The following is a 14,002-nucleotide window of genomic DNA, read 5'->3' on the forward strand; positions in this document are numbered from 1 at the left end:
CGTTTTAATTTTTGTCAATTAATTTAGTAAAACTTCATAGTACTCCCTAAATTGGTGGACTAACCACTATAAAATCACTATTTTCGAAAGAATCATAGACAAAAAAAGTTCTAAACCTCTTTGACCTTCATCATATATTAGTGAAGGATGCAACTATGCATTAAAACATAATTTTCATATTTTTGAAATTTTCTCAAAATCGTTGTGCTAATAACCTCTACGAAAATATTGAATTTTTTGGTAAATGTTCAATATACTGAAACCTATGATCTTTACTGTTGTTTTAAAATTTCTAAACACATTCTACATTTGTATTAATATATATTAAACTCTATTTCATGGTACATGGGCATCATTTATTTTTTTTGTCAATTAATTTTGTAAAACTTCATAACTCTCCCTAAATTGGTGGACTAACCACTATAAAATCGTTATTTTCTAGAGAAACGGAGACAATAAAAGTTCCAAAACTCTTTGACCTTCATCGTATGTTAGTGAAGGATGTAACTATGCATTAAAACAATATTTTCATATTTTAGATTTTTTTTCAAAATCTATGTGTTAACCCCTATGAAAATATTGATTGTTTCGATAAATGCTCTATATACTAAAGCCTATGATATTTACTGTTGTTTTAAAATTTTTAAACACATTCTACATTTGTATTTATGTATATTAAACTCTCTTTCATGGTACATGTGCATCATTTTAATATTTAGTCAATTAATTTAGTTAAACTTCATAATACTCCCTAAATTGGTGGATTAACCACTATAAAATCGTCATTCTCTAAAAAACGGAGACAACAAAGGTTCCAAACCTCTTTTACCTTCATCATATGTTAGTGAAGGATGCAACTATGCATTAAAACAATATTATTTTTATTTTTTAATTTTTAATTTTTCTCAAAATCTATGTGTTAACCCCTACGAAAATATTGATTTTTTCGATAAATGGTCTATATACTAAAGACTATGATCTTTAGTGTTGTTTTAAAATTTCTAAACACATTCTACATTTATATTAATGTATATTAAACTATATTTTATGGTACAAGGACATCTTTTTAATTTTTTGTCTATTAATTTAGTAAAACTTCATAATACTCCATAAATTGGTTGACTAACCACTATAAAATCGTTATTTTCTAGAGAAATGGAGACAACAAAAGTTTTAAACCCCTTTGACATTCATCATATATTAGTGAATGATGCAACTTTGCATTAAAACATTATTTTCCTATTTTTGAATTTTTCTCAAAAACTATGTGTTAACCCCTACGAAAATATTAATTTTTTCGGTAAATGCTCTATATACTGAAGCATATGATCTTTATTGTTGTTTTAAAATTTCTAAACACATTCTACATTTGTATTAACGTATATTAAACTCCCTTTCATGGTACATGGGCATCGTTTTAATGTTTTGTCAATTAATTTAGTAAAACTTCATAGTGCTCCCTAAATTGGTGGACTAACCACTATAAAATCACTATTTTCTAAAGAATCATAGAAAAAAAAAGTTCTAAACCTCTTTGACCTTCATCATATATTAGTGAAGGATGCAACTATGCATTAAAACATAATTTTCATATTTTTGAATTTTTCTCAAAATCTTTGTGCTAATAACCTCTACGAAAATTTTGAATTTTTTGGTAAATGTTCAATATACTGAAGCCTATGATCTTTACTGTTGTTTTAAAATTTCTAAACACATTCTACATTTGTATTAATGTATATTAAACTCTCTTTCATGGTACATGGGCATTGTTTTAATTTTTGTCAATTAATTTAGTAAAACTTCATAATACTTCCTTAATTGGTGGACTAACCACTATAAAATCGATACTCTCTAGAGAAACGAAGACAAAAAAATTTCTAAACCTATTTGACCTTCATCATATGTTAGTGAAGGATGTAACTATGCATTAAAAGATTATTTTCATATTTTTGATTTGTTTTCAAAATCTATGTGTTAACCCCTACGAAAATATTGATTTTTTGGGTAAATGCTCTATATACTGAATCCTATGATATTTAGTATTGTTTTAAAATTTATAAACACATTCTACATTTGTATTAATGTATATTAAACTCCCTTTAATGGTACATGACATCGTTTTAATATAATGTCAATTAATTTAGTTAAACTTCATAATACTCCATAAATTGGTGGAATAACCACTATAAAATCGCCATTCTCTAAATAATAGAGACAACAAAGGCTCCAAATCTCTTTGACCTTCATCATATGTTAGTGAAAGATGCAACTATGCATTAAAACAATATTTTCTTATTTTTGATTTATTTTTCAAAATCTATGTGTGAACCCCTACGAAAATATTGAATTTTTCGATAAATGCTCTATATATTAAAGCCTATGATCTTTAGTGTTGTCTTAAAATTTCTAAACACATTCTACATTTGTATTAATGTATATTCAACTTTCTTTCATGGTACATGGGCATCATTTAATTTTTTTATCAATTAATTTAGTAAAACTTCATAATACTCCCTAAATTGGTGGAGTAACAACTATAAAATCGCTATTTTCTAAAGAAACGAAGACAAAAAAAGTTTGAAACCTCTTTGAAATTCATCATACGTTAGTGAAGGATGCAACTATGCATTAAAAAAGTATTTTAATATTTTTAAATTTTTTTCACAATCTATTTGTTAACTCCTACGAAAATATTGAATTTTTCGGTAAATGCTCTATATACTGAAGCCTATGATCATTAGTGTTGTTTTAAAATTTCTAAACACTTCCACATTTTTATTAATATAAATTAAACTGTCTTTCATAGTACACCCATCGTTTAAATTTTTTGTTAATTAATTTAGTAAAACTTCATAATACTCCCTAAATAGGTGGACTAACCACTATAAAATCGCTATTTTCTGGAGAATCGGAGACAACAAAAGTTCTAAACCCCTTTGAACTTCATAATATATTAGTGAAGGATGCAACTATGTATTAAAATATTATTTTCATATTTTTGATTTTTTCTCAAAAGTTATGTGTTAACCACCCCCAACGAAAATATTGATTTTTTCGGTAAATGCTCTATATACTGAAGCCTATGATCTTTAGTGTTGTTTTAAAATTTCTAAACCCATTCTACATTTGTATTAATGTATATTAAACTCTCTTTCATGGTACATGGACATAATTTAATTTGTTTGTCAATTAGTTTAGTAAAACTTCATAATACTCCCTAAATTGCTGGACTATCAACTAGAAAATCATTATTTTCTAGAGAAACAGAAAAAACAAAAGTCCAAAACTCTTTGATCTTCATCATATGTTAGTCAAGGATGCAAATATGCATTAAAACAGAATTATCATATTTTAGAAATTTTCTCAAAATCTATGTGTTAACCCCCACGAAAATATTGATTTTTTCGATAAATGCTCTATATACTAAAGCCTATGATCTTTAGTGTTATGTTCAAATTTATAAACACATTCTACATTTCTATTAATGTATATTCAACTCTCTATCATGGTACATGGGCATCATTTAATTTTTTTATCAATTAATTTAGTAAAACTTCATAATACTCTCTAAATTGGTGGAGTAACAACTATAAAATCGCTATTTTCTAGAGAAACAAAGACAAAAAAAGTTTCAAACCTCTTTGAAATTCATCATATGTTAGGGAAAGATTCAACTATGCAGTAAAACAATATTTTCATACTTTTGAAATTTTTCTCAAAATCAATGTGGGTTAGCCCATAGATTTTGAGAAATTTTTTTAAAATATGACAATATTGTTTTAATGCCTAGTTGCATCCTGCACTAACATATGATGATGATGTTCAAAGAGGTTTGGAGCCTTTGTCGTCTCCATTTATCAAGAAACTAATAATTTTATAGTGCTTATTCCATCGATTTATGGAGTATTATGAAGTTTTACTAAATTAATTGATAAAAAAAATTGAACGATGCTCATTTACCATGAATAAGAGTTTAGCATACATTAATACAAATGTAGAATATGGTAGAGAAGTTAAAACAACCCTAAAGATTATAGGCTTCAGTATATAAAGTATTTACCAAAAACTCAATATTTTTGTAGAAAATTTCAAAAAATATGACAATATTGTTTTAATGCCTAGTTGCATCCTGCACTAACATATGATATTGTTTGAAGAGGTTTGGAGCCTTTGTCGTCTCCGTTTATCAAGAAAATAATAATTTTATAGTGGTTATTCCATCGATTTAGAGAATATTATGAAGTTTTACTAAATTAATTGATAAAAACAACTGATTGATGCTCATTTACCATGAAAAAGAGTTTAACATAAATTAATACAAATGTAGAATATGGTTAAAAATTTGAAAACAACACTAAAGATTATAGGCTTCAGTATATAAAGTATTTACCAAAAACTCAATATATTTGTAGGAGTTAAGCCCATAGATTTTGAGAAAATTTCAAAAAATATGACAAAATTGTTTTAATGCCTAGTTGCATCCTGCACTAACATATGATGATGTTCAAAGAGGTTTGGAGCCTTTGTGCTCTCCGTTTATCAAGAAAATAATAATTTTATAGTGGTTATTCCATAGATTTAGGGGGTATTATGAAGTTTTACTAAATTAATTGATGAAAACAATTGAAAGATGCTCATTTACCATGAAAAAGAGTTTAGCATACATTAATACAAATGTAGAATATGGTAAAATTTTTAAAACAACACTAAAAATAATAGGCTTCAGTATATAAAGTAATTATCAAAAACTCAATATTTTTGTAGGGGTTAGCCTATAGATTTTGAGAAAATTTCAAAAAATATGACAATATTGTTTTAATTCCTAGTTGCATCCTGCACTAACATATGATGATTTTCAAAAAGGTTTGGAGCCTTTGTCGTCTCCGTTTATCAAGAAAATAATAATTTTATAGTGGTTATTCCATCGATTTAGGGAGTATTATGAAGTTTTATTAAATTATTTGATAAAAACAATTGAAAGATGCTCATTTACCCTGAAAAAGAGTTTAGCATACATTAATACAAATGTAGAATATGGTAGAAATTTTAAAACAACACTAAAGATTATAGGGTTCAGTATATAAAGTATTTACCAAAAACTCAATATTTTTGTAGGGGTTAGTCCATAGGTTTTGAGAAAATTTCAAAAAATATGACAATATTGTTTTAATGCCTAGTTGCATCCTGCACTAACATATGATGATGTTCAAAGAGGTTTGGAGCCTTTGTGCTCTCCGTTTATCAAGAAAATAATAATTTTATAGTGGTTATTCTATCGATTTAGGGAGTATTATGATGTTTTACTAAATTAATTGATAAAAACAATTGAACGATGCTCATTTACCATGAAAAGAGTTTAGCATACATTAATACAAATGTAGAATATGGTACAAATTATAAAACAACACTAAAGATTATAGGCTTCAGTATATAAAGTATTTACCAAAAACTCAATATTTTTGTAGGGGTTAGCCCATAGATTTTGAGAAAATTTCAAAAAATATGACAATATTGTTTTTATTCCTAGTTGCATCCTGCACTAACATATGATGATGTTCAAAAAGGTTTGGAGCCTTTGTCGTCTCCGTTTATCAAGAAAATAATAATTTTATAGTGGTTATTCCATCGATTTAGGGAGTATTATGAAGTTTTATTAAATTATTTGATAAAACAATTAAAAGATGCTCATTTACCATGAAAAAGAGTTTAGCATACATTAATACAAATGTAGAATATGGTAGAAATTTTAAAACAACACTAAAGATTATAGGCTTCAGTATATAAAGTATTTACCAAAAACTCAATATTTTGTAGGGCTTAGCCCATATATTTTGAGAAAAATTTCAAAAAATATGACAATATTGTTTTAATGCCTAGTTGCATCCTGCACTAACATATGATGATGTTCAAAAAGGTTTGGAGCCTTTGTGCTCTCCGTATATCAAGAAAATAATAATTTTATAGTGGTTATTCCATCGATTTAGGGAGTATTATGAAGTTTTATTAAATTATTTGATAAAAACAATTGAAAGATGCTCATTTACCATGAAAAAGAGTTTAGCATACATTAATACAAATGTAGAATATGGTAGAAATTTTAAAACAACACTAAAGATTATAGGCTTCAGTATATAAAGTATTTACCAAAAACTCAATATTTTTTTAGGGGTTACTATACTGAAGCCTATAATCTTTTGTAGATTTTGAAATTTCAACTAGCCCATATATTTTGAGAAATTTCAAAAAATATGACAATATTGTTTTAATGCCTAGTTGCATCCTGCACTAACATATGATGATGTTCAAAGAGGTTTGGAGCCTTTGTGCTCTCCGTTTATCAAGAAAATAATAATTTTATAGTGGTTATTCCATCGATTTAGGGAGTATTATGAAGTTTTACTAAATTATTTGATAAAAACAATGAACGATGCTCATTTACCATGAAAAAGAGTTTAGCATACATTAATACAAATGTAGAATATGTAGAAATTTTAAAACAACACTAAAGATTATAGGCTTCAGTATATAAAGTATTTACCAAAAACTCAATATTTTTGTAGGGGTTAGCCCATAGATTTTGAGAAAATTTCAAAAAATATTACAATATTGTTTTAATGCCTAGTTGCATCCTGCACTAACATATGATGATGTTCAAAGAGGTTTGGAGCCTTTGTCGTCTCCGTTTATCAAGAAAATAATAATTTTATAGTGGTTATTCCATCGATTTAGGGAGTATTATGAAGTTTTATTAAATTATTTGATAAAAACAATTGAAAGATGCTCATTTACCATGAAAAAGAGTTTAGCATACATTAATACAAATGTAGAATATGGTAGAAACTTTAAAACAACACTAAAGATTATAGGCTTCAGTATATAAAGTATTTACCAAAAACTCAATATTTTTGTAGGGTTAGCCCATAGATTTTGAGAAAATTTCAAAAAATATGACAATATTGTTTTAATGCCTAGTTGCATCCTGCACTAACATATGATGATGTTCAAAGAGGTTTGGAGCCTTTGTCGTCTCCGTTTATCAAGAAAATAATAATTTTATAGTGGTTATTCCATCGATTTAGGAGTATTATGAAGTTTTACTAAATTAATTGATAAAAAAATTGAACGATGCTCATTTACCATGAAAAAGAGTTTAGCATACATTAATACAAATGTAGAATATGGTAGAAATTTAAAACAACCCTAAAGATTATAGGCTTCAGTATATAAAGTATTTACCAAAAACTCAATATTTTTGTAGGGGTTAGCCCATAGATTTTGAGAAAATTTCAAAAAATATGACAATATTGTTTTAATGCCTAGTTGCATCCTGCACTAACATATGATGATGTTCAAAGAGGTTTGGAGCCTTTGTGCTCTCCGTTTATCAAGAAAATAATAATTTTATAGTGGTTATTCCATCGATTTAGGGAGTATTATGAAGTTTTACTAAATTAATTGATAAAAACAATTGAACGATGCTCATTTACCATGAAAAGAGTTTAGCATACATTAATACAAATGTAGAATATGGTACAAATTTTAAAACAACACTAAAGATTATAGGCCCATAGATTTTGAGAAAATTTCAAAAAATATGACAATATTGTTTTATTCCTAGTTGCATCCTGCACTAACATATGATGATGTTCAAAAGGTTTGGAGCCTTTGTCGTCTCCGTTTATCAAGAAAATAATAATTTTATAGTGGTTATTCCATCGATTTAGGGAGTATTATGAAGTTTTATTAAATTATTTGATAAAACAATTGAAAGATGCTCATTTACCATGAAAAAGAGTTTAGCATACATTAATACAAATGTAGAATATGGTAGAAATTTTAAAACAACACTAAAGATTATAGGCTTCAGTATATAAAGTATTTACCAAAAACTCAATATTTTTGTAGGGGTTAGCCCATAGATTTTGAGAAAATTTCAAAAAATATGACAATATTGTTTTTATTCCTAGTTGCATCCTGCACTAACATATGATGATGTTCAAAAAGGTTTGGAGCCTTTGTCGTCTCCGTTTATCAAGAAAATAATAATTTTATAGTGGTTATTCCATCGATTTAGGGAGTATTATGAAGTTATATTAAATTAATTGATAAAAACAATTGAACGATGCTCATTTACCATGAAAAAGAGTTTAGCATACATTAATACAAATGTAGAATATGGTAGAAATTTTAAAACAACACTAAAGATTATAGGCTTCAGTATATAAAGTATTTACCAAAAACTCAATATTTTTGTAGGGGTTAGCCCATAGATTTTGAGAAAATTTCAAAAAATATGACAATATTGTTTTAATGCCTAGTTGCATCCTGCACTAACATATGATGATGTTCAAGGAGGTTTGGAGCCTTTGTGCTCTCCGTTTATCAAGAAAATAATAATTTTATAGTGGTTATTCCATCGATTTAGGGAGTATTATGAAGTTTTACTAAATTAATTGATAAAAACAATTGAACGATGCTCATTTACCATGAAAAAGAGTTTAGCATACATTAATACAAATGTAGAATATGGTAGAAATTTTAAAACAACACTAAAGATTATAGGCTTCAGTATATAAAGTATTTACCAAAAACTCAATATTTTTGTAGGGGTTAGCCCATAGATTTTGAGAAAATTTCAAAAAATATGACAATATTGTTTTTATTCCTAGTTGCATCCTGCACTAACATATGATGATGTTCAAAGGTTTGGAGCCTTTGTCGTCTCCGTTTATCAAGAAAATAATAATTTTATAGTGGTTATTCCATCGATTTAGGGAGTTATATTAAATTAATTGATAAAAACAATTGAACGATGCTCATTTACCATGAAAAAGAGTTTAGCATACATTAATACAAATGTAGAATATGGTAGAAATTTTAAAACAACACTAAAGATTATAGGCTTCAGTATATAAAGTATTTACCAAAAACTCAATATTTTTGTAGGGGTTAGCCCATAGATTTTGAGAAAATTTCAAAAAATATGACAATATTGTTTTAATGCCTAGTTGCATCCTGCACTAACATATGATGATGTTCAAAGAGGTTTGGAGCCTTTGTGCTCTCCGTATATCAAGAAAATAATAATTTTATAGTGGTTATTCCATCGATTTAGGGAGTATTATGAAGTTTTACTAAATTATTTGATAAAAACAATTGAACGATGCTCATTTACCATGAAAAAGAGTTTAGCATACATTAATACAAATGTAGAATATGGTAGAAATTTTAAAACAACACTAAAGATTATAGGCTTCAGTATATAAAGTATTTACCAAAAACTCAATATTTTTGTAGGGGTTAGCCCATAGATTTTGAGAAAATTTCAAAAAATATGACAATATTGTTTTAATGCCTAGTTGCATCCTGCACTAACATATGATGATGTTCAAAGGTTTGGAGCCTTTGTCGTCTCCGTTTATCATGAAAATAATAATTTTATAGTGGTTAGTCCATCGATTTAGGGAGTATTATGAAGTTTTATTAAATTATTTGATAAAAACAATTGAACGATGCTCATTTACCATGAAAAAGAGTTTAGCATACATTAATACAAATGTAGAATATGGTAGAAATTTTAAAACAACACTAAAGATTATAGGCTTCAGTATATAAAGTATTTACCAAAAACTCAATATTTTTGTAGGGCCCATAGATTTTGAGAAAATTTCAAAAAATATGACAATATTGTTTTAATGCCTAGTTGCATCCTGCACTAACATATGATGATGTTCAAAGAGGTTTGGAGCCTTTGTGCTCTCCGTATATCAAGAAAATAATAATTTTATAGTGGTTATTCCATCGATTTAGGGAGTATTATGAAGTTTTACTAAATTATTTGATAAAAACAATTGAAAGATGCTCATTTACCCTGAAAAAGAGTTTAGCATACATTAATACAAATGTAGAATATGGTAGAAATTTTAAAACAACACTAAAGATAATAGGCTTCAGTATATAAAGTATTTACCAAAAACTCAATATTTTTGTAGGGTTAGCCCATAGATTTTGAGAAAATTTCAAAAAATATGACAATATTGTTTTTATACCTAGTTGCATCCTGCACTAACATATGATGATGTTCAAAGGTTTGGAGCCTTTGTCGTCTCCGTTTATCAAGAAAATAATAATTTTATAGTGGTTATTCCATCGATTTAGGGAGTATTATGAAGTTTTATTAAATTATTTGATAAAAACAATTGAAAGATGCTCATTTACCATGAAAAAGAGTTTAGCATACATTAATACAAATGTAGAATATGGTAGAAATTTTAAAACAACACTAAAGATTATAGGCTTCAGTATATAAAGTATTTACCAAAAACTCAATATTTTTAGGGGTTAGCCCATAGATTTTGAGAAAATTTCAAAAAATATGACAATATTGTTTTAATGCCTAGTTGCATCCTGCACTAACATATGATGATGTTCAAAGAGGTTTGGAGCCTTTTTGCTCTCCGTATATCAAGAAAATAATAATTTTATAGTGGTTATTCCATCGATTTAGGGAGTATTATGAAGTTTTACTAAATTAATTGATAAAAACAATTGAACGATGCTCATTTACCATGAAAAAGAGTTTAGCATACATTAATACAAATGTAGAATATGGTAGAAATTTTAAAACAACACTAAAGATTATAGGCTTCAGTATATAAAGTATTTACCAAAAACTCAATATTTTTGTAGGGTTAGCCCATAGATTTTGAGAAAATTTCAAAAAATATGAAATATTGTTTTTATTCCTAGTTGCATCCTGCACTAACATATGATGATGTTCAAAAAGGTTTGGAGCCTTTGTCGTCTCCGTTTATCCAGAAAATAATAACTTTATAATGGTTATTCCATCGATTTAGGGAGTATATTAAATTCAATTGATAAAAACATTGAACGATGCTCATTTACCATGAAAAAGAGTTTAGCATACATTAACACAAATGTAGAATATGGTAGAAATTTTAAAACAACACTAAAGATTATAGGCTTCAGTATATAAAGTATTTACCAAAACTCAATATTTTTGTAGGGGTTAGCCCATAGATTTTGAGAAAATTTCAAAAAATATGACAATATTGTTTTAATGCCTAGTTGCATCCTGCACTAACATATGATGATGTTCAAAGAGGTTTGAGCCTTTGTGTCTCCGTATATCAAGAACTAATAATTTTATAGTGGTTATTCCATCGTTTTAGGGAGTATTATGAAGTTTTACTAAATTATTTGATAAAAACAATTGAAAGATGCTCATTTACCCTGAAAAAGAGTTTAGCATACATTAATACAAATGTAGAATATGGTAGAAATTTTAAACAACACTAAAGATATAGGCTTCAGTATATAAAGTATTTACCAAAAACTCAATATTTTGTAGGGGTTAGCCCATAGATTTTGAGAAAATTTCAAAAATATGACAATATGTTTTTAATGCCTAGTTGCATCCTGCACTAACATATGATGATGTTCAAAGAGGTTTGGAGCCTTTGTGTCTCCGTTTATCAAGAAAATAATAATTTTATATAGTGGTTATTCCATCGATTTAGGGAGTATTATGAAGTTTTATTAAATTATTTGATAAAAACATTGAACGATGCTCATTTACCATGAAAAAGTTTAGCATACATTAATACAAATGTAGAATATGATAGAAATTTAAAAAAACACTAAAGATTATAGGCTTTAATATATAAAGTATTTACCAAAAACTCAATATTTTTGTAGGGGTTAGCCCATAGATTTTGAGAAAATTTCAAAAATATGACATATTGTTTTAATGCCTAGTTGCATCCTGCACTAACATATGATGATGTTCAAAGAGGTTTGGAGCCTTTGTGCTCTCCGTTTATCAAGAAAATAATAATTTTATAGTGGTTATTTCATTGATTTAGGGGTATTATGAAGTTTTACTAAATTAATTGATAAACAATTGAACGATGCTCATTTACCATGAAAAAGAGTTTAGCATACATTAATACAAATGTAGATATGGTAGAAATTTTAAAACAACACTAAAGATTATAGGCTTCAGTATATAAAGTTTTACCAAAAACTCAATATTTTTGTAGGGGTTAGCCCATAGATTTTGAGAAAATTTCAAAAATATGACAATATTGTTTTAATGCCTAGTTGCATCCTGCACTAACATATGGATGTTCAAAAGGTTTGGAGCCTTTGTCTCTCCGTTTATCAAGAAATAATAATTTTATAGTGGTTATTCTCGATTTAGGGTATTATGAAGTTTATAAATTAATTGATAAAACAATTGAACGATGCTCATTTACCATGAAAAAGAGTTTAGCATACATTAATACAAATGTAGAATATGGTAGAAATTTTAAACAACACTAAAGATTATAGGCTTCAGTATATAAAGTATTTACCAAAAACTCAATATTTTTGTAGGGGTTAGCCCATAGATTTTGAGAAAATTTCAAAAATATGACAATATTGTTTTAATGCCTAGTTGCATCCTGCACTAACATATGATGATGTTCAAAGAGGTTTGGAGCCTTTGTGCTCTCCGTTTATCAAGAAAATAATAATTTTATAGTGGTTATTCCATCGATTTAGGGAGTATTATGAAGTTTTATTAAATTATTGATAAAAACATTGAACGATGCTCATTTACCATGAAAAAGAGTTTAGCATACATTAATACAAATGTAGAATATGGTAGAAATTTTAAAACAACACTAAAGATTATAGGCTTCAGTATATAAAGTATTTACCAAAAACTCAATATTTTTGTAGGGGTTAGCCCATAGATTTTGAGAAAATTTCAAAAATATGACAATATTGTTTTAATGCCTAGTTGCATCCTGCACTAACATATGATGATGTTCAAAGGTTTGGAGCCTTTGTCGTCTCCGTTTATCAAAAATAATAATTTTATAGTGGTTATTCCATCGATTTAGGAGTATTATGAAGTTTTATAAATTATTTGATAAAAACAATTGAAGATGCTCATTTACCATGAAAAGAGTTTAGCATACATTAATACAAATGTAGAATATGGTAGAAATTTTAAAACACACTAAAGATTATAGGCTTCATTAATAGTATTAGCCCATAGATTTTGAGAAAATTTCAAAAAATATGACAATATTGTTTTAATGCCTAGTTGCATCCTGCACTAACATATGATGATGTTCAAAGAGGTTTGGAGCCTTGTGCTCTCCGTTTATCAAGAAATAATAATTTTATAGTGGTTATTCCATCGATTTAGGGAGTATTATGAAGTTTTATTAAATTATTGATAAAAACATTGAACGATGCTCATTTACCATGAAAAAGAGTTTAGCATACATTAATACAAATGTAGAATATGGTAGAATTTTAAAACACACTAAGATTATAGGCTTCAGTATATAAAGTATTTACCAAAAACTCAATTTTTTGTAGGGGTTAGCCCATAGATTTTGAGAAAATTTCAAAAATATGACATATTGTTTTTAATGCCTAGTTGCATCCTGCACTAACATATGATGATGTTCAAAAGGTTTGGAGCCTTTGTCTCTCCGTTTATCAAGAAATAATAATTTTTAGTGGTTATTCCATCGATTTAGGGAGTATTATGAAGTTTTATTAAATTAATTGATAAACAATTGAACGATGCTCATTTACCATGAAAAAGAGTTTAGCATACATTAATACAAATGTAGAATATGGTAGAATTTTAAAACAACACTAAAGATTATAGGCTTCAGTATATAAAGTATTTACCAAAACTCAATATTTTTGTAGGGGTTAGCCCATAGATTTTGAGAAAATTTCAAAAAATATGACAATATTGTTTTAATGCCTAGTTGCATCCTGCACTAACATATGATGATGTTCAAAGAGGTTTGGAGCCTTTGTGCTCTCCGTTTATCAAGAAATAATATTTTATAGTGGTTATTCCATCGATTTAGTAGTATTACTAAGTTTATTAAATTATTAAAAAACAATTGAAAGATGCTCATTTACCAGAAAAAGAGTTTAGCATAACATTTAATAACAAATTTAA

The sequence above is a fragment of the Brassica napus genome, unplaced genomic scaffold (assembly GCF_020379485.1).
Source record: "Brassica napus cultivar Da-Ae unplaced genomic scaffold, Da-Ae ScsIHWf_2660;HRSCAF=3417, whole genome shotgun sequence".
In the NCBI taxonomy this organism is placed as follows: domain Eukaryota; kingdom Viridiplantae; phylum Streptophyta; class Magnoliopsida; order Brassicales; family Brassicaceae; genus Brassica; species Brassica napus.